The 27,266-nt window shown below is 41.1% G+C and overlaps 1 protein-coding gene across 7 annotated transcripts in view; it reads left to right on the top strand.

Annotated features, from left to right (window-relative positions):
- RASGEF1A (RasGEF domain family member 1A) overlaps positions 1-27,266 on the top strand; it is a 311,582-nt gene that overhangs the window by 181,857 nt on the left and 102,459 nt on the right. For all 7 annotated transcript variants that reach the window (XM_049696655.1, XM_049696659.1, XM_049696656.1 and 4 more), the window contains one exon: positions 9,315-9,928. The gene's annotated coding sequence lies outside the window, so the exon portion shown is untranslated. The remainder of the gene's footprint in view (positions 1-9,314; positions 9,929-27,266) is intronic.

The following is a 27,266-nucleotide window of genomic DNA, read 5'->3' as shown; positions in this document are numbered from 1 at the left end:
AACATAAACGATATTCCATGTATTCATGCTTTTGCAGTTTGCTGTCTCCACTTAACAAGAAATCTTGTGAGAACTTCCCATATTAAATGAATATAGGATGACCTCATCTATAAACTGCTGAATAGTGATAATTTATTTACCCTTTTCCATGTCGATAGACATTTGGTTGTTTATTTTATATATTTGTGTAGCTACTATAAACAAGGCTAAATAAACATCCTTGTTTAGCCAGCTTGTGCATATGTGTAGGAAGTGAAATTGTTTTGGTCTAAGGGATTGCATCCTTTAATTTTACTAGATATGGTTAAATTGTCCTAAAAAATGCTGTTCCTATTTACACTCCCATCAGTTCTAAATAGTATCTGGTTTTCCAAACTGTTGAGTGAAAAATGTATCTCGTATCTTGAGGTTGCACAGTATACTATTATTAATGTAAATTTATTTTATAGATATTGTCATTTGTGTCTTAAGAATGACTTTTCTAATTTCACATATATTCTTTCATATTTTTTTCACTTATAAATATATTTTAAAATATTTTCTTCAAATGATTTTTATAATTTTGTAGGGATAAATCATCTGTATTTGTTTTAGTATTGTGAGGTACCTGTCTACTTTCATTATATTACAAATGTATAGTTAGTCAATTCAGCACCATTTTTTGAATAATCTCTTATTCAAAATCTGTATTTTACACTCTTTTAGTTTATATAGTAAATTCCTCAATGTGTAGGCCAGTTTCAGGAAACTATCCTCTTTCAAAGTGAGTATCTGATATTCTATATGTTTATTCTTACATATTCCTTCAATTATAATGGTTTATTATATATTTTCATGTGTCACAGAGAATTTCTACTTCACTACTTTCCTTTTTCCTAACAGTCTTGACTATTCTTACACATTTTCTCCAGTTTATCTCTTTATTCATGCAAATTTTAATTTAAAAATTATAGACATGACACTTTATCATTTTCTCATATGGGTCCTGCACGGTTTTTTTTTGTTTACCCCTGGCTGTGTTGTAACAGTGTTGCTATTATGAACGACATTTTTCTTTATATGTTATAATTCATTGCTGGTAGATACGGGACTTGGTGTAGACAGGCAGTTCCCTCCATCTAATGGAATTTGTCCTAATTATTCTTATAGTTTGTTAGCTCAGTTTTCTAGGTAGAAAATCACATTGTCTGAAAAAAATGACACTGCAATTTAGGGTAAACCTTGTACTTTTTTGTCCGCTTCTTCCCTTGCAGTTATTAGTTTATTAGCGTTTTCGCACCCATTGTGATAATTCATATTTTCCTGTAAATTTCTTCATGATGTCTCTGATTTCAAACCCTTTATCGTACATATTGGCCTACTATGATTTATTTAACTTCCTTGGTCTTCCTTCTTTTTTCCTGATCTTGTCTGTGTTTTCTCCTCGTCGGTCTGATCAGGTTGCAGTACCCATGTTGTAAACATGCACGTGACGGCACTGAGCCTCCCAGCATTTGTGCAAATTCAGCATTGCTAATTCTGAGAGCCCGCTTTGGGTTTTATGGATTAACAGTGTGAATTTTTTCCTACTGTAGGTTTGATTTCTATTTTATTATCTTCATCTTCTTTATCAATCACAATTCAACTTTCTTGGGTTTATTTTAATGCTGGCCTTCCTGCTTTTGAACTAAGATAGTAGTTCCTTTATTTATAATCTTCCTCTTCTCTAATTAATGCATTTAAGGTTCTAAATTTTCTCAGGATACTGCTTTGAAAAATATTCACAAGTTTAAAAAGTGGAGTATTCCGTCATCCATTTCTTGGTTGTCATCAATTTCTGCTGTGATGTTGGGAACTTCTGTCATGGTGTTCTTTTAAATCCAAGAGTAACTTTAAGTGTGTTATGTAATTTGGGGGAATCACTAGTTTCTAACTTAATTACTTTGAAGTCAGTGAATATGGCTATATGAATTATACTTTTTAGACTTAATTTAGAACTACTTAGGAGTTTACATCTCAGGAAATTTTTGTCCCTTTTTAAAGATTACTTCTATTTTTTTTTTAAATTAAAAAAATTTTTTAAATTTTATTTTTGGCTGCATTGGGTCTTCATTGCTGTGCGCGGGCTTTTTATCTGGTTGCGGAGAGTGAGGGCCACTCTTCGTTGCGGTGTGCAGGCTTCTCATTGCGGTGGCTTCTCTTGTTGCAGAGCATGGGCTCTAGGCACGCGGGCTTCAGTAGGTGTGGCACGTGGGCTCAGTAGTTGTGGCTCGTGGACTCTAGAGCGCAGGCTCAGTAGTTGTGGCGCACGGGCTTAGTTGCTCCGCGGCATGTGGGATCTTCCCGGACCAGGGCTCAAACCCATGTCCCCTGCATTGGCAGGCGGATTCCCAACCACTGCACAACCAGGGAAGCCCCAATTCTATTGTTGATAGAAGGATTTTAATGAAATTTTAAAAATTGATCTATCATTTTCCATTTTATTTATTTACTTCTTTGTTTATTTCTTAGGAGATATATGTATATCTCCTACTATAAGAGAGCTATTTTAATACCTTCTGATGTTTCTATCAGTTAAAAAAAATAGCTTTATTGGGAGTTGCCTGGCCGTCCAGCGCTTAGGACTCGGTGCTTTCACTGCTGTGGCCCAGGTTCAATCCTTGGTTGGGGAACTAAGATCCTGCAAGCCATGTGAGGATGCCAAAAAATAATAATAATAAAAATTAAAATAAATTAAAAATAAAAAGTAGCTTTATTGAGGTATAATTCACATTCCACAGAGTTCACACATTTAAAGTGTACAATTCAGTAGTTTTTAATCTATTACATTATGAATTTTTTAAAAACTGTGGTAAAAATATATAACAAAATTTTCCATTTTAACCATTTTAAAGTATACAGTTCAGTGGCATTAATGACATTCACAATGCTGTACAACCTTCACCACTATCTATTCCCAAGATATTTTTATCACCCCAAACAGAAACTGTATCCATTAAACAGAAACTCCCCATCTTCTCCCCAGCCCCTGGTAATCTTTAATCTATTTTCAGTCTCTAAGAATTTGCTTATTCTGGACACCTCATATAGTGGAATCATAATATTTGCACTTTGGTGTCTCATTTATTTCACCTTATTTTAAAGGTTCATCCATGTTGCAGTATGTATCAGAACTTCATTTCTTTGTATGAATGCTATTTCATGTATGTATATAATACACTTTGTTTATCCATTCATTTAATGGATGCTTGGGTTATTTTCACCTCTTGGCTACTGTGAATAATGCTATGAACACTGGGATATAAATATCTGTTCCCGTCCTTGCTTTTCAATTCCTTTGGGGTATATAACTAGGAGTAGAAGTGTTGAGTCATAGTAATTCCATATTTAGCTTTTTGAGGAACCGCCAAACTGTTTTCCACAGCAGCTGCACCATTTTAACATTCCCACCAGCAATCTATGAGCGTTCCAATATCTGTGCTTTTGGTGTCCAATCTAAAAAATAATTGCCAAATCCAATGCAATGAAGATTTCACTTATGCTTTCTTCTAAGAGTTTTATAGTTTCAGCTCTTATTTTTGGGTCTTTGATCCATTTTGAGTTATTTTTTTTTAAATATGGCTTAGGTAAACTCCAACTTTATTTGTTAACATGTAAATATCCAGTTTTTCCAGCACCTTTTGTTGAAAAGATTATCCTCTCCCCATTGAATGATCTTGGCATCTTGTCAAAAATCATTTGATCATATGTGAGGGTTTATTTCTGGGCTCTCTATTCTATTACATTTGTCTAAATGTCTGTCTTTAGGCCAACACTGTACTGTTTTGATCACTGTAGCTTTGTAATATATCTTGAAACCAGAAACTGTGAGACCTCTAGCTTTGTTCTTCTTTTTCAAGATTGTTCTGGGATCCCTTGATAGTCCATATAAATTTTAGGATTTTTTTTTCTGTAAAAAATACCATTGGGATTTGATAGAGATTGCACTCATCTGTAGATTGTTTTGGATATTATTGTCATCTTAACAATATTAAGTCTTCCGATCAATGAACATGGGTTACCTTTTCATTTATTTATGTCTTCTTTATTTCAGCAATGTTTTACAGTTTTTAGTGTATAAATCTTTAAGCTCCTTGGTTAAAATTATTCCAACGAGGACCTACTGTAGAGCACAGGGAACTATACTCAGTATTTTGTAAAAACCCATAAGGGAAAAGAATCTGACAAAAAAATTATAGCTGAATCACTGTGCTGTACACTGAAACTAACATGACATTGTATCAATAAATCAATTACACTTCAATAAAATAAAATAATAAATAAAAATTATTCCTAAGAATTTTACTCTTTTTGATGCTATCACAAATCAATTAAATTTTATCTTTCAGTGTGTTTATTGTAAACATACAGAAATAGAACTGATTTTTGTGTACTGATTTTATATCCTATAACTTTGCTGAATCATTTATTTTCTCTAACAATTTCTGTGTGTGTGTGTGTGTGTGTGTGTGTGGTTAAGAGCTTTACTGAGTTATAATTTATGTACCATAAAATTCACTCATTTTGTGTGAATGATTTTTTAGTAAATTTACAGGGTTGTATAGCTATTACGACAATCCAATTCTGAACATTTCCATCACCCCAAAAAGATCCTTTATGTCCATCTGCAGTAAATCCCTATTTCTACTCGCAGCCCTAGGCAATCACTGATATACTTTCTGTCTATAGATTTGCCTTTTCTGGGCATTTAATACGAACTGAGTCATACAATATGTGGTCTTTTTCTTCTGGTTTCTTTCACTTCCATAATGTTTTCAAGGTTCATCTTTGTTGTAGCTTGTATCTGTACTTCATTATTTTTTATTGCCAAATAGTATTTCTTTGTATGGATACACTAATTTTGTTCACCAGTTCACCAGTTGATGGACTTTTTGGCTATTATGAATAATGCTACTATAAACATGTGCATACACATCTTTGTGTGGAGATAAATTTTCATTTATCTTAGGTGCATACCTAGGAGTGGAATTGCTTGGATCATATGGTAAATTTATGTTTACCTTTTTAAGAAAATAAGTGTTTTTCCAAAGTAGTTGCATCATTTACGTTTCATTAGCAATGTATAAGTGTTCCAGTTTCCCCACATTCTCACCAAAAGCTTGTAAGGATGGTCTTTCTTATTATAGCTATGCTGGTGGCTGGCAAATGATGTCTCATTGTGGTTTTGATTTGCATACCCCTAAATGACTAATGATGTTGAACATCTTTTCATTCACTTATTAACGATTCCTACATATTCTTTGGTGAGGTATGTCTTCAGATCCTTTGCCTATTTAAAAATTAGTTAAAAAAATTAATTTTGCTACTTGGTAAGAGATCTTTATGTATTCTGGATACAAGTCTTTTAGCAGATATTTACATTACAAATATTTTCTCCCAGTTTCTGGCTTGACTTTTAATTTTCTTAATCATGTCTTTTGAAATATAAAAGTTTTTAATGTTGACAGAGTCTAATTTATCTATTTATCTTTGGTTGCTTGTGCTTTAGGTGTCATATCTAAGAAACCATTGTTTAATCCAAAGTCATGATGATTTATACCTGTTTGCTTCTAAGGACTATATAAATATAGCTCTTACATTGAAGTTTTAGATCTATTTTCAGTTAATTTTGATACATGATGTGAGGTAGGGTCTAACTCCATTCTCTTGCATGTAAATGTTCAGTTGTCCCAATACCATTTGTTGAAAAGATGATTCTTTCCTCCATTGAATTGTCTTGGCAACCTTTTCAAAATCAATTGCTTATAAATGTGAAGGTTTATTTTGGGGCTCTCAATTCTATTTCGTTGATCTCTCTGCATATATCCTTATGCTAGTAACACAGTCTTGTTTATTGTAGCTTGCTGGTAAGTTTTGAAACCGGGAAGTGTAAGTCCTCCAATTCTGTTCTTTTTTAAGGTTGTTTTAGCTATGCTGGTTTCCTTGAATTTGCATGTGAATTTTTGCATCAGCTTGTGAATTTCTTTACAGAATACACCTGGGATTTTGGTAAGGATTGCTTTTAATCTGTAGATTTATTTGGGGAGTATTGCCATCTTAACAATATTACATCTTCCCATCATGAACTTGGGATGCCTTTCCATTTATTTAAGTCTTCTTTAATTTCTTCCAATTATGTTTATAATTTTCAGCGTATAAGTCTTTGTTAAATTTATTCATAAATATTTTATTATTTTTGATGCAATTGTAAATGGAATTTGTTATGGGTTGAATTATATCCCCTCAAAATCCATATGTTGAAGGCCTAACCCCCCAGTAGCTCAGAATGTGACCTTATTTGGAGTTACGGTATTTACAGAGGTAATCAAGTTAAACTGAAGTCTTTAGGGTGGGCCCCTAACCCAGTATGTCTGTGTCCTTATAAGAAGGGGAAATTTGGACATAGACATGCACACAGAGAGGATGCCATGTGAAGATTGGAGCTATGCTGTGACAAGCCGAGAAACTACCAGAAGCTAAGAGAGAGGCCTGGAAGAGACCCTTCCCTCACAGCCCTCAGAAGAAACCAAACTTGCCAACACCTTTGTCTTAGACTTCTAGCCTCCAGAACTGTGAGACAAAAAAATTTCCATTTAAGCCACCTATTTTGTGGTATGTTGTTATGGCAGCTCTAGGAAACTAACACAAAATTGTTTTGTTTTTTTTTAAAATAAATTTATTTATTTTATTATTTATTTTTGGCCGTATTGGGTCCTCATTGCTGCGCATGGGCTTTCTCTAGTTGCACCGTGTGGGGGCTATTCTACGTTGTGGTATGCAGGCTTCTCACTGCGGTGGCTTCTCTTGTTGCGGGGCACGGGCTCTAGGCTTGTGGGCTTCAGTAGTTGTGGCACATGGGCTCAGTAGTTGTGGCTCACGGGCTTAGTCGCTCCACGGCATGTGGGATCTTCCCGGACCAGGGGTCAAACCCGTGTCCTCTGCATTGGCAGGCAGATTCTTAACCACTGCACCACCAGGGAAGCCCCCAGAATTGTTTTCTTAATTCTATTTTCAGATTGTTTAATGCTGATATATAAAGATACGACTGATTGTTTATTGATCTTGTATACCCTGCAACCTTGCTGAACTCATTTATTAGCTCTAACAGCTGTGTGCACGTGTGTTCGTGTGTGTATGTGTAAGTGTGTATTCCTTCAAAGTTGTCTACGTCCTAGAGTGTGTTATCTGCAAATAGAGATAGTTTTACTTCTTCCTTTCCAATCTGGATGCCTTCAAATTTGTCACTGAATATTTTTCTGGCTTCCTATTCAGTCATATCTCTCTGTGGATATTAATTATACTTTTTCTAAAGTCTTCTCTCTTTACTCAATTAACTCTAAGTCCTTGAATGTTGATTTCCACGGGATGCATTGGTTTCCTCTTTTTTTTTTAATTTAAAAATTAAAAAAGTTTTTTTGGTTTCTTTGGGTCTTTGTTGCTGTGCGTGGGCTTTCTCTAGTTGCGGAGGACGGGGGCTGCTCTTCATTGTGGTGTTTGGGCTTCTCAATGCATTAGCTTCTCTTGCTGCAGAGCACAGGCTGTAGGTGCACGGGCTTCAGTAGTTGTTGCACTCAGGCTCAGTAGTTGTGGCTTGCGGGCTCTAGAGTGCAGGCTCAGTAGTTGTGGCACATGGGCTTAGTTGCTCTGCGGCATGTGGGATCTTCCCGGGCGGCATGTGGGATCTTCCCGGGCCAGGGATTGAACCCGTGTCCCCTGCATTGGCAGGTGGATTCTTAACCACTGCGCCACCAGGGAAGTCCCTGGTTTCCTCTTTTGTGGCGTTTGTTTTCCTTTGGTGTGTGTTAAATCACAGGAACATATGACTGTGCATCCTTGCCTTGCCATTTCCTTTTTACCCCTGTATGAATGTTCTAGTTCTTCCTACAGCCTCTTGCCCAAGGAACATGAGTGGAAGGGACAAGCCTTGTGGTCAGTCATGAGTCCCAGTGATGGAGGTTTCTAGACTGGGGCTACTTGGCCTCCTGGGAGTTGCCCCAGGCTCTGTCTGTCCTCTGAAGCCCAAGTGCCCACACCTACTGCCCCTGTCCTGGAGCAAGTGAAGGAGGACACCTCACCCCCTACTTACTGCCCCCAGTGTCCCAAATCTTCACCCCTCAGGAGCCCAGGCTCCCTCTGCTCTGTGTCTCTTTCCTCTCAGAAGCTCCAACACAACCCGCCTTTCACAGTGGTCCTCTCCTGATGTGTTTTTTTAAAAATTTTTATTGCGGTATAGTTAATTTACAGTGTTGTGTTAGTTTCAGGTGTACAGCAAAGTGAATCAGTTATACATGTACATATATCCACTCTTTTTTAGATTCTTTTCCCATATAGGCCATTACAGAGTATTGAGTAGAGTTCCCTGTGCTATACAGTAGGTCCTTATTAGTTATCTATTTTATATATAGTAGTGTGTATATGTCAATCCCAATCTTCTAATTTATCCCCCCCTTACCACCCCCCATAACCATAGGTTTATTTTCTACCTCTGTAACTCTGTTTCTGTTTTGTAGATAAGTTCATTTGTAGCCTTTTTTTAGATTCCACATATAAGTGATATCGTATGATATTTGTCTTTCTCTGTCTGCCTTACTTCATTCGGTATGACGGTCTCTAGGTCCATCCACTGATGTGGTTTTTTAACAGAGATTTTTTTTATTCCATAAATTTGTGGCCACAAGGGACTAAAAGACTGACCTCATAGGTTTCATCGTCTCATCTGTAAAATTGGTATACTATTCCTTTCTCAAAATGTCAACATGGAAATGAACATGGGGCAAATTACAGACAGCACCTGTGCATTAAAGTGCATTTAGATGTCCAAGACTGTCCTCATTGCCTCACTGCAAGCAAGTTTGGAATGTGCCTGTACCACACTGGCTTGTCTGTAGCCCCGACCCTGACAGGTGGGTGGCTGGAGTCTGTGGGAACTCAGGGGAGCAGGAAAGGCCAAGCACCATCCCACCCTGGCTCCAACCCCTCGAAATTTCTAGAGATTTCAACAAGCTTCACTGCCTTACTGGCAGTGCCAACGTGACGGTTGCCCAAGCCCATGATGGCGGCCATTGGACTGATGCTCCCGCGCAGTGGCAAGGCTTAGGGCTGCATCTGTGAAAGTGCACTATTCCCACACATGCCCCCTACACCTGGCTCGTGTGTGTGCGCCAGCAGACATGCACACACACCACACGTGCACGCACACGTGCTCACACACACGGGCACACGCTGTCCTCTTCAGGAGTCAGTTTTATTCTTTCTTTCCCCATGTTTATAACTGTTTATTCTTTTTTTTTTTTCAGCCGCGCTGTGAGGCATGCGGGATCTTAGTTCCCCAACCAGGGATCGAACCTGTGCCCCCTGCAATGGAAGCGCAGGGTCCCAACCACTGGACCGCCAGGGAAGTCCCCTATCTCTGTTTATTCTCTATCTTTTCCTGTCCCTTTCCCTCTCTTTCTCAAGGAATCACCTCTTCCTCCATCTGTCTGTCTCCCTTTCTGTTCTCTCTGCCTCAGTTTTGGTTTTCTGTGTTTTGTTTTGTTTTTACCAGCCATCAGCTGTGCTGCATGCAGAGCAGGGGCAGTCAATTCAACGCCAGTCACAATGGCCCCCGAGCATAGGAGGCAAGGCTGAAGCTGCCCCACTGCTCTGACTGAGGAGGGCTGGTCGCGGTGTGAAAATCAGGACCAGGGACCCGCTGCAGTGAGTCCATGGACCGCAGACCCTGCTGCCCTGGGATGAGGCCCAGGGCGTCTCCCAGAATACCTCATCTCTCAGCCCTCATCTGCTGGGCAGGGGTTCGTGGGCCACCCCTACAGGGACAGCTGTGGGTCCAGTCCTGAGGTCACCAGAGGAGGCCCCACTGGTCCAACCTGGAAGAATGGCTGGGGTCTGGCTGTGAGCAACTCAAGCCCAGGTAAGCGGCTGCGTGAGGGGCGGGGGTGGGCCTGTTGCTGGGGGGTCTGGGCTGTGCCCAGTCCCTCCCATTTTCTCGGAGCAAGTCCCCCAGCCCCTCAGCTCAGTCTCATCCTCTGTAAGACAGCTGCCTGTTTTCCCTGTGGGATGTGAGCATTAGGGGACCTGAGTGGTCATCTTACCCAGCTAAGAAAACACAAGTTCTTTCCTGAATTTCCCACTTCTGCACCTGTTTTCTCCATCCATTCATTCACTCATTCATTCATTCAGCCTGCCATGTGATGGACATGCTCAGTGCTTTGGGGGTGCAGAAACATGATCAAGCCCTGGCGCTTTGAAAACCCTGTTTCCTCTTTCACGCATCCCCCCTCTGCTTCTCTCCTTTAGCTTATGGGCCCCCCAACCCGGAGCCCATTGCCTGCTTCCTTGAAGCTGGCATGTAAAAGCAGATAAATCAGAAGAGTGGAGAAAATTTTCTAACCGGTTATGATCTGTTTAGATTAAAGACAAATATTGTTCACAGAAACACCCATGTAGGAACTTTTTATCTAAATTAGAGCTTTTTATACAAATGAGAAATGAGTCATTTAATCTGTAAGGAGGGGCAGAAGCTGGATTTCGACAAACACATCAACCTTCAGAAAGACAAGAGTACTCAACTCTCCCTCCCTCAATTAGCAGAACACGACACTTCCGTGTGTGGCTCTCTGTTTTCTAGTGGAGAGCGGAGTGGGGAAGGGGGAAGGGGGAAGAGGAAGGGGCATCCACAGACCACCAGTGTCCTGACTGGTGCCAGGTCAGGAGGCTGTGAGGTGAGGGAAGTAGAGGTGCGGCCCACAGGCTCCATGTCTTTCCTCTTCAGGGACCAGCCACACACTCTCCCAGGGGGCACCCAACACACCATTGGGGCAGGGCACCAACTACACTTCCTGAGAAATACTGATGGCCTGCAGGCATTTATCACTCTCAAAATGTTTTCATTATTCAAAACCCAGTCTTGGAGAGCTTGCTCTGATGGACTAGTTAAGCAGGCTTTGGGAGGGGTGTGTGTGTGTGTGTGTGTGTGTGTGTGTGTGTGTGTGTGTGTGTGTGTGTGCGTGTGCGTGCGCGCGCGCACGCGCGCGCACTGTCAACCTCTGTTGATCAGTGCCACTCTGGCGAACTGTTCTGGTGTCTTCCACATGTTACCTCTTCTTTTATCTGGAGAGGGAGCTTCAGTTTACTCACTTGACTGATGTAGAAACTGCTGCTTGCGGGTACCAAGTCCAAACAGCCAGTACGTGGCAGAGCTGGAACAGAAATCAGCCGTGACCACCCTCAAGCCCTCTGGGGCCACAGCTTTCTCCACGTCTAGTGCAGGTGCACCTAGTGGCTTCCCTCACCTGTCAGTTTGGGACACAGCCCCTCCCTCCAAACTCCCATGCTTTGTGGGTTCAAGCAATCTCCTTTCTGAGAAGCACCTTGGGCTTCCAAAGAAGAGAATCATGTGGCCAGGGAGGGCCCCATGCTGACCTTCAGCAGCATAAGAGTGAAGGAAAGGGAAGTGACCAGGAAGTGGTCTGGGGGAAGATCCCAGCCCCCACCCCCAGGACAGCAGATCCACCACGATGCAGGGACTGGTCAACCTTCACGACCCCTGGCAGGAGACCTGCTGCCGGTGACTCAGAGGAAGAGGCTCAGTTCACAGGTCCCCCACATGCAGCTCAGAAGGAAGCCATGTCTACTGAACCTGTACCCTGGACCAGACACCTTTTAGTCCAATTTCTTCCTGGGCAGTGTGTGAGAGAGACGTGATTGTCATGTCTCTCATCGAACAGGCAAATAGGGGAGGCTGGGAGGTTAACACTGTATGACTATTTGTGCATTAAGGCTGGCCTTCCTGTTGGACTCTTGACTTCAGAAGCAGAGACCTTGTAAGCCCAGCACAGAGCAATGCCATGTGTTGTCTGGCCCCCAAATCTAAATGGCCTCTGACTACCTAGAGAAGGAAGGTTGTGGGGCTTGGCTGTGGTGTGTCCTTTACCCCAGCATCCTTGCCCCAGGAGTCCTCTGCCCTTGGAGTCATACACTACAGGGACACTGGTTGGGGCCAGATCTGAGTGACAGTCCTGGCTACAGTTACTGGCCATGATTTAGCCTCTCAGTTTCTTGTCTGCAGAATGGGAGAAGCAGCAATACCCACCCACAGCGTTGCTGAGACGATCAGAGGAGAGGACATAGGTAAAGAGATTAGTGTTTGCAGGACATAGGAAGTGGTCAGTAGAAGGTAGCTCCTCGGAAGGCAAAGAAGGAACAGTGTCGTACCACTCAGTGATCTGGGAATGGAGCTCTGCCCCGACCCAGAAGCCACGTTGGAACCTGCATCAGGAACATGGGGCAGCCTCATCCCATTGAGGCCTTCTCCCGCTTGCAGTGGAGCTCAGCATCGCAGGTCAACAGCATGAGCACACGAACTAGAGAGAAAGTGTGCTCTGAGCCAGGAGGGAGCCACGAGGCCAGTCTGTTGGTCAGGCAGAGCTTGCCCTTTTGGGGGACGCATCGCGTATCTCTCTCCAGGGAAGCTGTCCAGCCCCCAGTCTTCTCGTGGCATCCACTTGTGCCAAATGTGTGGCTTCCCAGCTCCTAAGTGAGTCAGTGCCCCCTACTTTAGAAGGTGTAACTAGATGCCTCTGGCTGTGATGGCAAGAAGGGGGATGTCAATTGCTTGTGGCATTTGCAGGGCACCTGAGCACACCCCTACCCTCAGTCTGACCCTTCCCGGTATCTGTAAGGAGGCCCTTCTTTCCCAGACTTGACATCCAGTAATTCTATTAAGCGCCGATTCAGGCGCTGTCCTTTGTGCTGATCAACAGCACACCTCCTTATGGCCAGATGCCAAGGATCTCTACCACAGCGAGTGGGCTTTTAATTTTTTTTTAAATAAATAAATAAATATATTTATTTATTTATTTTTGGCTGTGTTGGGTCTTCGTTGTTGCGCGTGGGCTTTCTCTAGTTGTGGCGAGTGGGGGCTACTCTTCGTAGCGGCGCGCAGGCTTGTGCTTGCGGTGGCTTCTCTTGTCGCGGAGCACGGGCTCTAGGCATGCAGGTTCAGTAGTTGTGGCTCACGGGCCTAGTTGCTCCGCAATATGTGGGATCTTCCCGGACCAGGGCTCGAACCGTGTCCCCTGCGTTGGCAGGCAGATTCTTAACCACTGCACCACCAGGGAAGTCCGGGCTTTTAAATATTTGTATAAAGCTGCATTTGGCTTCAGAGTTGCAAGTTTCCAAGGCTTCATGCTACCTGAAGCCTAACACCTCCTGGCTTCTCAGACTCAAAAGGTGCTGAGGCTCCGTTTAGCCTCAGGAGTAGCACGGCACGCACAGCCTGCTGCTTGTAGAGCAGGGACCAACAGGTCACAGTGTCTAGAGCAGAAGCAGCTGCAGTGGACGTACTTCCCCATCAGAGGCAGAAGCTCTCCAGGGCAGAGAGATACCAGTCTTGGCCATCGTCCTAAATATGTGTTTATTTGATGTTGTAGGCTTTCCCTTTGCACGTAGTTACAAAAAGTCCCCATTCTTTTGTGAAATGAGAGAAATTGGACATCTTTAAGGGGACAAATTGAATCCCAGCCTTGGGTACAGATGGGACTGGACTCCCCACCATTGCCGGGGGCAGGGTCCTTCTGGCTCTGCCACAGGACTTCCTGGCTCAGGATGAGGACTGAACCTCAGAAGCCCCCATGCCCTCTCACAAAGATACACCTGGCTCAGTCTACTTACATCATCCATAAATGTCTGACCAGGACTCAGACCAAGTTTCTAGCATAGATACATGCAGAGCTGCTTGGATGAAGTGGGAATAGGGGGTTCTGGGGTCTCATACTCAGCTTCTTTCCCACTCACCAGGGACCCACAGAATTCATACTGAAAACCATGACTCTAAATAGAGCCTTGTAAACAGTGGCCTTTGAATGGGTCCAGGTGGGGTGAACAGAAAATTTCAGCATAGGGTCATCTGAAGGACCCACCCTCCCTCTACCTTCCAGCTTCTCCTGGCCCTGCTCATTTGTATGTACTGTGGAATATCTTAAGGTATGAGCTCTTAGCCCAGATGAGAGAGAGAAAGAATGTCTCAGTTCAGAGAACTTGCCCATAATCATGCTCTAGAGGCAAGAAAAATGTTTAGCTTTTGTACTTGATAGAATAGACTTCCAGATAGGATGGCTACATTTGTATGCAACTCTAACTTCTTTCCAAATTTCCATTGAAATGACCATCAACAGACTATAGAAATAGGAAAAGCATGTGTAAATGCTAAAAGGTGGAGAAGTGTGGCATTGCCAAATCATAAATTCAGATGTTCAAGATATTCCAGGAAAAAATGGGACAAGACCAGATAGAAATAAGGACCAAAGCAACCCCTGGTAGAGAACCAGGAACATCACCCATGGATATCCAGGGATTAGAGGCAAGGGCAGCTGAGGACACATATAGATTTCATCCTCCCTCTGAGCCGGGACTAGAACCTTGGATCATAGCAAAGGTGTAGCATAAGGTTGCACTTGATTTGTGTCCAATAAAAAGAATGACTGCACTAAGCAAAGAATGGGGATATTGCCCCAGCTGTAGTTGCCATTACAAATATGGTTAAAGCAATCTCTCTGATCAGAGTCAGAGATATCTGGATTTTCATCAATAGCTGAGTGACCTTGGGAAAGTGACTTCGTTATCTCTGCTTCGTTTTCTTCCACCAATGAGGGTTATCTTAGGATCAACTTCATAGAGCTGTGAGAATTAAATACAATAATCTATATTATAGACTCAGCAAAGGGATGGTACTTAGTAGGTAAATATTACTTCCTGAATTGGTTCCAGTGTTAGGTGAGCAAGATGATTCATTTATATCTATTTATTTAAAACAGAGAAGTCCAGCTTTACTAATAGCTAATATGCAGGCTGACTCTGGCGCCTGCCTTGACCAAATGTCAGGTGGATTTTGGTCATGTCTGGTAAAGGCCACATGCTAGGGCAGAGCAGGAACTCCCACTGCAGAGGATGGACAGTAGTTCCCCCACATGTTTCCTACTTTCAGAATTTTGCACCTGTTGTAGCTTCCATGCACCCAGCTACAAATACATGTAGACTATATTTTCTTAAGTAGTTGAATCTTTGCTTGTACTGTCTTTGTCTGGTCCTGCTTTTAGGGTAATACTAGCCTTATAGAATGATTTAGGAAGCCATCCCTCTACTTCTGTCTTCTGGAAGACATTGTAGAAAATTGGTATACTTTCTTAAGTGTTTGGTAGAACTCATCAGTGAACCCATATGGGCCTGGTGTTTTCTGTTTTGTTAGGTTATAAATTATTGTTTCAATTTCTTTAATAGATGTGGGCCTATTCAGATTGTCTGTTTCTTCTCAAGTGACTTTTGGCAGATTGTCTTTCAAGGAATTGGTTCATTTCATCTAGGTTATCAAATTTGTGGGTATAGAGTTGTTCATAATCTTCATTTTTTATAAATTTATTTTTATTTATTATTTTTGGCTGCATTGGGTCTTCATTGCTGCACACAGGCTTTCTCTAGTTGCGGTGAGCGGGGGCTACTGTTTGTTGCGGTGTGCGGGCTTCTTATTGCGGTGGCTTCTCTTGTTGTGGATCCCGGGTTCTAGGCGCGCGGACTTCAGTAGTTGTGGCACGCAGGCTCAGTAGTTGTGGCTTGTGGGCTCTAGAGCGCAGGCTCAGTATTTGTGGCGCACGGGCTTAGTTGCTCCGTGGCATGTGGGATCTTCTCGGACCAGGGATTGAACCCGTGTCCCCTGCATTGGCAGGCAGATTCTTTTTTTTTTTTTTTTTCTTGCCGTACGTGGGCCTCTCACTGTTGTGGCCTCTCCCGTTGCGGAGCACAGGCTCCGGACGCGCAGACTCAGCGGCCATGGCTCACGGGCCCAGCCGCTCCACGGCACGTGGGATCTTCCCAGACCTGGGCACGAACCCGTGTCCCCTGCATCGGCAGGCGGACTCTCAACCACTGCGCCTCCAGGGAATCCCCCGTTCTAATTTTTAAATTACTTTTCTTCTGCTTACTTTGGATTTAACTTGTGCTTCTTTTTCTAGTTTCCCAAGGGGGAAGCTTAGATGGTTAGTTTTAGGTCTTTCTTCTTTTCAAATATAGGTATTCAATGCTATAACATTCCTTTCAAGCATTGCTTTTGTTGCATTCCACAAATTTTGCTAAGTTGTATTTTCATTTCATTTACTTAAAAATACTTCTTAATTTATTTTGAGATTTCTTCTTTGAACCATGTCTCACTTAGAAGTGTGTTGTTTAATCTCCAAGTATTTTGGGATATCCTAGCTATTTTTCTATTATTTATTTCTAGTTTAATTCCATTGTGATCTGAGAGCAAATATTGTATTTCATATTTTTAAAAATTTGTTAATATGTGTTTTATGGCCCAGAATGTGGTCTGTCTTGGTAAATGTGCCACGTGAGTTTAAGAATGTATATTTTGCTGTTGAATGAAGTAGTTGATAGATGTCAATTATACCCAGTTGATCGATGGTGCTGTTGAGTTTGCTATATCCTTACTGATTTTCTGTCTGCTGTGTTTGCCCATTTCTGACAGAGGAGAGTTTATGTCTCCAACTATAATAGTGGATTCATCTATTTCTCCTTACAGTTTTATCAATTTTTGTGTCATGTACTTTGATGCTCTGTTGTTAGGTCCATACATGTTAATGTTTATTATGTGTTCCTGGAGAACTGACCCCTTTATCATCATGTAATCCTCCTCTTTATCACTGATAATTTTCCTTGCTCTGAAGTTGGTTCTGTCTGAAATTAATACAGCTACCCTACTTTCTTTTGACAAGTGTTTAGCACAGTATATCTTTCTTCATCCTATTCCTTTTAATCTATATAGGTCTCTATTTAAAGTGGGTTTATGTAGACAACATATAGTTGGGGTCTTGTTTTTTGATCCACACTGACAATCTCTATTTTTAAATTGGTATATTTAGATAATTGACATTTAAAGTGATTATTGATATAATTGGATTAATATCTACCATATTTGTTACTCTTTTCTATTTGTTGCTCTTGTTTTCTGTTTCTATTTTTGTCTTTTTACACTTCTGCCTTTTGTAGTTTTTTTAAAGGTTTTAAATTTTTTATTTTTATACACTTTTAAAAGGTTACATTCTATTTACAGTTATTCAAATATTGGCTATATTCCCCATGTTGTACAATACATCCTTAAGACTATCTTATACCCAATAGTTTGTACCTCCCACTCCCCCATCCCTATATTGCCCCTCCCCCCTCCCCTCTCCCCACGGGTAACCACTAGTTTGTTCTCTATATCTGTGAGTCTGTTTCTTTTTTGTTATCTTCACTAGTTTGATGTATTTTTTAGATTCCACAGATAAGTGATATCATACAGTATTTGTCTTCCTCTGTGTGACTTATTTCACTTAGCATAAAGGCCTCAAAGTCCATACATGTTGCTGCAAATGGCAAAATTTCATCCTTTTTTATGCCTGAGTAATATTCAATTGTGTGTATGTATGTATGTGTGTGTGTGTGTATATATATATATATATATATATATATATATACCACAACTTCATTTATCTGTTGATGGACACTTAGGTTGTTTCCATGGCTTGACAATTGTAAATAATGCTGCTGTGAACATTGAGGTGCATGTATCTTTTTTTTAAAAACATCTTTATTGGAGTATAATTGCTTTACAGAGTTGTGTTACTTTCTGCTGTATAACAAACTGAATCAGCTATATGCATACATATATCCCCATATCCCCATATTCGCTCCCTCTTGCATCTCCCTCCCACCCCACCCCCCTTATCCCACCCCTCTAGTTGGTTGCAAAGCACTGAGCTGATCTCCCTGTGCCATGCAGCTGCTTCCCACTAGCTATCTATGTTACATTTGGTAGTGTATATATGTCAATGCTACTCTCTCACTTCGTCCCAGCTTACCCTTCCCCCTCCCCATGTCCTCAAGTCCATTCTCTACGTCTGCATCTTTATTCCTGTCCTGCCCCTAGGTTCATGAGAACGATTTTTTTTTTAGGTTCCATATATATGTGTTAGCATATAGTATTTGTTTTTCTCTTTTGGACTTACTTCACTCTGTATGACAGACTCTAGGTCCATCCACCTCACTACAAATAACTCAATTTCGTTTCTTTTTATGGTTGAGTAATATTCCATTGTATATATGTGCCACATCTTTATCCATTCATCTGTTGAGGGACACTTAGGTTGCTTCCATGTCCTGGCTATTGTAAATAGAGCTGCAATGAACATTGTGGTACGTGACTCTTTTTTTTTTTGCGGTACCTGGGCCTCTCACTGTTGTGGCCTCTTCCGTTGCGGAGCACAGTCTCCAGATGCGCAGGCTCAGCGGCCATGGCTCATGGGCCCAGCCGCTCCACGGCATGTGGGATCTTCCCGGACCGGGGCACGAACCCGTGTACCCTGCATCGGCAGGCAGACTCTCAACCACCGCGCCAACAGGGAAGCCCCCATGACTCTTATTGAATTATGGTTTTCTCAGGGTATATGCTCAGTAGTGGGATTGCTGGGTTGTATGGTAGTTCTATTTTTAGTTTTTTAAGGAACCTCCCCTCATTGTAGTTTTGATTTGCATTTCTCTAATGATTAGTGATGTTGAGCATCTTTTCATGTGTTTGTTGGCAATCTGTATATCTTCTTTGGAGAAATGTCTCTTTAGGTCTTCTGCCCATTTTTGGATTGGGTTGTTTGTTTGATATTGAGCTGCATGAGCTGCTTTTATATTTTGGAGATTAATCCTTTTTCAGTTGTTTCGTTTGCAAATATTTTCTCCCATTCTGAGGTTTGTCTTTTGGTCTTGTTTATGGTTTCCTTTGCTGTGCAAAAGCTTTTAAGTTTAATTAGGTCCCATTTGTTTATTTTTGTTTTTATTTCCATTTCTCTAGGAGGTGGGTCAAAAAGGATCTTGCTGTGATTTAGGTCATAAAGTGTTCTGCCTATGTTTTCCTCTGAGAGTTTTATAGTTTTATCTGGCCTTACATTTAGGTCTTTAATCCATTTTGAGTTTATTTTTGTGTATGGTGTTAGGAAGTGTTCTAATTTCATTCTTTTACCTGTAGCTGTCCACTTTTCCCAGCACCACTTATTGAAGAGGCTGTCTTTTCTGCATTGTATATTGTAGTGTTTTTTTTTTCTAACATCTTTATTGGGGTATAATTGCTTTACAATGGTGTGTTAGTTTCTGCCCCATAACAAAGTGAATCAGTTATACATATACATATGTTCCCATATCTCTTCCCTCTTGTGTCTCCCTCCCTCCCACCCTCCCTATCCCACCCCTCCAGGCGGTCACAAAGCACTGAGCCGATATCCCTGTGCCATGCGGCTGCTTCCCACTAGCTATCTACCTTACGTTTGTTAGTGTGTATATGTCCATGACTCTCTCTCGCCCTGTCACAGCTCACCCTTCCCCCTCCCCATATCCTCAAATCCGTTCTCCAGTAGGTCTGTGTCTTTATTCCTGTCTTACCCCTAGGTTCTTCATGACATTTTTTTTCTTCTTAAATTCCATATATATGTGTTAGCATACGGTATTTGTCTTTTTCTTTCTGACTTACTTCACTCTGTATGACAGACTCTAGGTCTATCCACCTCATTACAAATAGCTCAATTTCGTTTCTTTTTATGGCTGAGTAATATTCCATTGTATATATGTGCCACATCTTCTTTATCCATTCATCCAATGATGGGCACTTAGGTTGTTTCCATCTCCGGGCTATTGTAAATAGAGCTGCAATGAACATTTTGGTACATGACTCTTTTTGAATTTTGGTTTTCTCAGGGTATATGCCCAGTAGTGGGATTGCTGGGTCATATGGTAGTTCTATTTGTAGTTTTTTAAGGAACCTCCATACTGTTCTCCATAGTGGCTGTACCAATTCACATTCCCACCAGCAGTGCAAGAGGGTTCCCTTTTCTCCACACCCTCTCCAGCATTTATTGTTTCTAGATTTTTTGATGATGGCCATTCTGACTGGTGTGAGATGATATCTCATTGTAGTTTTGATTTGCATTTCTCTAATGATTAATGATGTTGAGCATTCTTTCATGTGTTTGTTGGCAGTCTGTATATCTTCTTTGGAGAAATGTCTATTTAGGTCTTCTGCCCATTTTTGGACTGGGTTGTTTGTTTTTTTGTTATTGAGCTGCTTGTAAATTTTGGAGATTAATCCTTTGTCAGTTGTTTCATTTGCAAATATTTTCTCCCATTCTGAGGGTTGTCTTTTGGTCTTGTTTATGGTTTCCTTTGCTGTGCAAAAGCTTTTAAGTTTAATTAGGTCCCATTTGTTTATTTTTGTTTTTATTTCCATTTCTCTAGGAGGTGGGTCAAAAAGGATCTTGCTGTGATTTAGGTCATAAAGTGTTCTGCCTGTGTTTTCCTCTGAGAGTTTTATAGTTTTATCTGGCCTTACATTTAGGTCTTTAATCCATTTTGAGTTTATTTTTGTGTATGGTGTTAGGAAGTGTTCTAATTTCATTCTTTTACCTGTAGCTGTCCACTTTTCCCAGCACCACTTATTGAAGAGGCTGTCTTTTCTTCATTGTATATTGTAGTTTTAATTGAGCATTTTATGATTCCATTTTCTCTCCTTGTTTAGCATATTTGTTGTATTATTTTTTAACTTTTTTTTGTACTAGAATTTTTACTATACATTTACAACTAATCCAAAATCACTTTCACATAACACTATGGGGCTTCCCTGGTGGTGCAGTGGTTAAGAGCCCGCCTGCCAATGCAAGGGACACGGGTTCGAGCCCTGGCCCGGGAAGATCCCACATACCGTGGAGCAACTAAGACTGTGAGCTACAACTACTGAGCCTGCGCTCTAGAGCCCACGAGCCACAACTACTGAGCCCATGTGCCACAACTGCTGAAGCCTGAGCACCTAGAGCCTGTGCTGTACAACAAGAGAAGCCACCACAATGAGAAGCCCCCACTTGCCACAGCTAGAGAAAGCCCGTGCACAGCAACAAAGACCCCAAAATAAAAAAATATATAACTAAAATTAATAAATTAAAAAACAAGTAACACCATGGATTCATGAGTAGTGAAAGTACCTTATAATAATAAAATATTTCTAATTCCTCCTTCCCACCCATTGTATCATTACTGTCATTAATTTCACTTATATATAAGTATATATATGCTTATATTTGTAATTATTTTGAACAGTTATCTGTTAGATCAATTAAGAATAAGAAACTAGAAGTTTTTATTTTACCTTCACTTATTCATTTTCCAGTGATTTTCCTTTCTTTATAGATCAGACTTTCTGACCTATATCATTTTCCTTCTCTGAAGAATTTCTTTTAACATTTCTTGCAAGCCCAGTCTACTGGAAAAAAATTCTCTCAATTTTTGTTTGAGAAATTCTTTTTCCTCCTTCTCTTTTGAAGGAGATTTTCACAGGGTACAGAGTCTAGGTTAGTTCTAGACACTTTAAATATTTCCCTCCATTCTCATCTTGCTTGCATGGTTTCTGAGGAGAAGTCAAATGTTGGTCTTAAGTTTGCTTCTCTATAGGTAAGTTTTTTTTTTTCCTTCTGGCTTCTCTCAAGATTTTTTCTTCGGGCTTCCCTGGTGGCACAGTGGTTGAGAGTCCGCCTGCCGATGCAGGGAACATGGGTTTATGCCCCGGTCCGGGAAGATCCCACATGCCGCGGAGCGGCTGGGCCCGTGAGCCATGGCCGCTGAGCCTGTGCATCCGGAGCCTGTGCTCCGCAATGGAAGAGGCCACAACAGTGAGAGGCCCGTGTACAGCAAAAAAAAAAAGAAAAAAAGATTTTTTCTTCATCTTTAATTTTCTGAAGTTTGAACACGATATGCCTAATTATATGTTGTTATTATTGTTGTTTCGGTGTTTATCTTCCTTGGTGTTCTCTGAGCTTCCCAGATCTGTGGTTTAGTGTCTGACATTAATTTGGGGGAAATTATCAGTCATTATTCCTTCAAATATTGCTTCTGTTTTTTTTTTTTGTCTCTTTCTTCTTCTGATAATCTCATTATACATATGTTACACTTTTTGTAGTTGTCCCACAGTTTTTGGATGTTCTGTTCTGTGTTTTTTTTTTTTTCTCTTTGATTTTCAGTTTTGGAAGTTTCTATTGTCATATCGTCAAGCTCAGAGATTTTTTTCCTCAGCCATGTTCTGTCGACTAATGAGCCCATAAAAGGCACTCTTCATTTTTGTTATAGTGTTTGTGATCCTGTGATCTCTAGCATTTCTTTTTGATTCTTTCTTAGAATTTCTATCTATCTGCTTCCATTACTGATGTGTTCTTGCATGTTGTCTACTTTTTCCATTAGAGCACGCACTTAGCACATTAATTATACTTGTTTTAACTTTCCAGTCTGATAATTCCAACATCCCTGCCATATCTGACTCTTATTCTCATACTTGTTCAGTCTCTTCAAACCATGTCTTTTGTCTTTTAGTATGCCTTGTAATTTTTTGTTGAAATCTGCAGATGATGTACTGAGTGAAAGGAACTCTGGTAAATAGGCCTTTAGTAACGTGGTGTGGTAAGGTGTGGGGGAGGGGGAAGCATTCTATAGTCCTACGATTAGATCTCAGCCTTTGATGAACCTGTACCTTGGTCCTTGGTCTGTGAACTTCACCAGTACTTCTCAGTTGTTTTCCCCCCTTAGGTGGGACAGGATGGCTAGAAGGGACTGGAGTTGAGTATTTCCCTTTCCCTGGGTAGGTTAGGCTCTGATAAAATCCCAGTAGGTTTTGGTAAAACAGTTTTTCATGAGGGCAGGCATTGTCAAGAAGAACAGAAGGCGCTGGTATAGTTCAAAATGGCTCCTTTCCCCCTTTCTCTGCCAGAATCTTGAGGGGATTTTTCTGTGATATTCACTGTGAGGACTTGGTAGAGCTCTTAGAGGTAAAACCCAAAAGGTGTGGGGTCCCCCCCTGATGACTGGGTCCCCCTGGAGTTTTTAACTCTCAGACTTGTCCATATTGGGCCTCCAGAAATTAATCAGTTACAGTTTACGTTGCCCTGGCACTGGTTCCTGTGGAGTTTTCTGCTCCATTGACTTGTGATTCTCCACATCTGCCTATCTCTCTGATTTGGGGAATAGCATCTTGTTCTGTGATTTCACTTCTCTGAAGAATCTAAGAAGTGGTGGTGATTTTTCAGCTTGTTCAGTTTTTTACTTGTTAGGACAGAGTGGCAACTTCTAAACTCCTTACATGTTGGACTAGAATACCAAATAGTTGAATCTTAATGTGCTCTATGAGGAGACAGAGAACAACCATGGAAGTCCTCTGTATCATAGAGAGGTGTGCTCGTTACCACATGCAAATCACTAAAAGGAGTTACTAGAATTCATGATGTTACACATTTTCCTTAGACAAAAAGACAAGTGTTCTAAATTGTTAACATTAATGACTCTGTCCTAAATGTGATGGAAAATGAGTGTTACCTCTCAAGGAAGGGAGAGACCTGGTCAGATTTGAGTGTTTGAAAGATCACTCTGGCTGCATCAGGCAAAAGAGGTCTCAGGCAACTTCAGCAAGAATTTTTTTTTTTTTTTTTTTGGCAGTATGCAGGCCTCTCACTGTTGTGGCCTCTCCCATTGTGGAGCACAGGGTCCAGATGCGCAGGCTCAGCAGCCATGGCTCATGGGCCCAGCCGCTCCGCGGCATGTGGGATCTTCCCGGACCGGGGCACGAACCCGTGCCCCCTGCATCAGCAGGCGGACTCTCAACCACTGAGCCACCAGGGAAGCCCCCAAGAATGTTTTTTTTAAAAAAGACTCAGTCCCATAAGACTGCCCTCACTTCAGACACTGGTCACAAATGTCAGGTCCCCAGGTTACCCACGCTACTGTCTAACTTGGATTCCCATGACCCTCCCAAGTTTCAGTTCACAGAAGTCAGGAAAACAGTTTACTTACACTTACTGGTTTATTATAGAGGCTATAGCTCAGGAACTCCCAAATGGAAGAGACATGTAGGGCATGAAAGGAGGGCATGACTTCTCCAGGCTCACCACCCTCCCAGTACCTCAATGTGTTCACCAACCTGGAAAACTCTCTGAATTACATTGTGTAGGGGTTTTTATGGAGGTTTAATCATGTCAGCAAGATCGATTATTAAATCAATCTTCAGTCCCTCCACCTTCTGGAGCTTGGGGAATGGGGCTGAAAGTTCCAGGATTCGAATCAAGGTTTGGTCTTTCTGGTGACTAGCCCCCATCCTGAAGCTAGGGCATTTGCCAAGAGTCATCTTATTAGAAGAAAAGACACTCCTCTCACACAGGAAATTCCAAGACATTTAGGAGCTCCATGTCAGGAACTGGGAACAAAGACCAAATAGGTATTTCTTATGCCACAGAGGTTCAGGCAGATTGGAGGGAGACCATTAATTCTTTTAAGAAGCATGTCTCTGAATGGGAAAAGAAGGCAGGATGGAATCTACAAGGCATGGGTGTTCCAGGGATTTTTTGAAAATGAGAAAGGTTAGATGTTTAAATGGAAGACATTAAAGAGAGAGAAGAGAGAGGGTATATTTAAATGCACAATATTGAAGAGGAGGTATGTGGAATGGCATCCAGGGCAGAGGAGGAGAGAATGACCTGTGAGAGAAAACGGATGGTGTCCTCCATTATGACATGAGGGAAGGATGCAGACAAATGTGTAAATTTGGGGGTAAGAGTTGAGACAGTTCCTGATGATGGTTTTGAATTTCCCTATGAGGTAAAAGAGGGAGGGTCACCATCTGACAGGGGGAGAAAGAGAGGACAGCCTGGGGTTCGGTAAAGGCCCAGAGGATTTGAAATTCTTGGGAATGTTTGGGGAATTTAGAGAGGAGTACAGTGAAAAACTCAAACCATGAAAAAAGAAAGCCATACAAGGATATACAATGGAGAAAAGACAGTCTCTTCAATAAGTGGTGCTGGGAAAACTGGACAGGTACATGGAAAAGAATGAAATTAGAACACTCCCTAACACCATACACAAAAATAAACTCAAAATGGGTTAGAGACCTAAATGTAAGACCAGACACTGTAAAACTCTTAGAGGAAAACATTGGAAGAACACTCTGACATAAATCACAGCAAGATCTTTTTTGATCCACCTCCTAGAGTAATGGAAATAAAAACAAAAATAAACAAATGGGACCTAATTAAACTTAAAAGCTTTTGCAAAGCAAAGGAAACTACAAACAAGACGAAAAGACAACCCTCAGAATGGGAGAAAATATTTGCAAATGAATCAACAGACAAAAGATTAATCTCCAAAATATATAAACAGCTCATGCAGCTCAATATTAAAAAAAAAAACAACCCAGTCCAAAAATGGGCAGAAGACCTAAATAGACATTTCTCCAAAGAAGACATACAGATGGCCAAGAAGCACATGAAAATCTGCTCAACATCACTAATTATTAGAGAAATGCAAATCAAAACTACAATGAGGTATCACCTCACACCAGTTAGAATGGGCATCATCAGAAAATCTAGAAATAACAAATGCTGGAGAGGGTGTGAAGAAAAGGGAACCCTCTTGCACTGTTGGTGGGAATGTAAATTGACACAGCCACTATGGAGAACAGTATGGAGCTTCCTTAAAAATCTAAAAATAGAATTACCATATGATCCAGCAATCCCACTACTGGGCATATACCCAGAGAAAACCATAATTCAAAGAGACACATGCACCCCAATGTTCATTGCAGCACTATATAGCCAGGATATGGAAGCAACCTAAATGCCCATTGACAGACGAATGGATAAAGAAGTTGTGGTACATATATACAATGGAATATTACTCAGCCATAAAAAGGAATGAAATTGAGTCATTTGTAGAGATGTGGATGGATCTAGAGACTGTCATACAGAGTGAAGTAAGTCAGAAAGAGAAAAACAAATATTGTATATTAACGCATGTATGTGGAACCTAGAAAAATGGTACAGTTGAACCGGTTTGCAGGGCAGAAATTGAGACACAGATGTAGAGAACAAATGTATGGACACCAAGGGAGGAAAGTGGCGGGGGTGGTGGTGGTGGTGTGATGAATTGGGAAATTGGGATTGACATATATACACTAATATGTACAAAATAGATAACTAATAAGAACCTGCTGTATAAAAAAATAAAGTATAATTAAAAAGAAAAAAGAAAGCCATAAATGAAACTCTATTATACAGATTAAGACATTGTCTCCATCAAAAGATAACACAGGGACTTCCCTGGTGGCACAGCGGTTAAGAATCCACCTGCCAATGCAGGGGACACGGGTTCGAGCCCTTGCCCAGGAAGATCCCACATGCCCCGGAGAACTAAGCCTCACAACTACTGAGCCTGAGCTCCACAACTACTGAAGCCCTTGTGCCTAGAGCGCGTGCTCCGCAACAAGAGAAGCCACCGCAATGAGAAACCCATGCACCACAACGAAGAGTAGCCCCCGCTCGCCGCAACTAGACAAAGCCCACGTGCAGCAACAAAGACCCAATGCAGCCAAAAATAAATAATAAATAAATTTATATTAAAAAGAAACACAAAGGGGGTGATAATACAAGCTACGACAATCTTGGGAGAAGATTGTCCAAACAATTGGACATTTACCAATTTGTAACACATTTAACTCTCATTGCACCAATTTCTAGAGTATACAGAAAGCTTCTATATCAATAAGAAAAAAGAATAATCAATAGAAAACTGAGCAAAAATGTTGAACAGGCATTTTACTAAAGAGTAAACTCAAATGACTAATAGACAGATGAAAAGATGTTTGATATTATTCGTCATCAGGAAAATAACAATTAAATCTACAATGAGACAATACTGTACAACAAACAGATTGGCAAAAATTGAGAAATCAACACTTAGAATGTATTGGCAAGGATTACATATTAGTTTCCGAATGCTGCTGGAATAAATTACCACAATCTCAGTGGCTTAAAACAACACAGTTTCTGGAGGTCAGTCTCATTGGGATAAATTCAAGATGTTGGCAGGACTAGTTCCTTCTGGAGGCTGTAGGAGAGAATCTGTTTTCCCGACTTTTACAGCTTCTACAGGCCATCTATCAATACTTTCCTTGGCTTGTAGTCCTGAAACTGTACACCTCAGGTTGGGACTTGAACCCACAACCTGGGACACGAACCCAGCCAAAACCCAGATTGGAACTTGAACTCATGGTCTTTTAATCAGAATCATTCACCTGGTGCCAGGACTTACTGAGGCTCAGGTTCTTTGTGTCTCAGCATAGAAGGAATTCAGCGAGAAGCAAAGCAATAGGCAAG

The sequence above is a fragment of the Orcinus orca genome, chromosome 14, assembly GCF_937001465.1.
Source record: "Orcinus orca chromosome 14, mOrcOrc1.1, whole genome shotgun sequence".
Classification (NCBI taxonomy): Eukaryota; Metazoa; Chordata; class Mammalia; order Artiodactyla; family Delphinidae; genus Orcinus; species Orcinus orca.
This window is presented reverse-complemented; position numbering and strand designations above follow the sequence as displayed.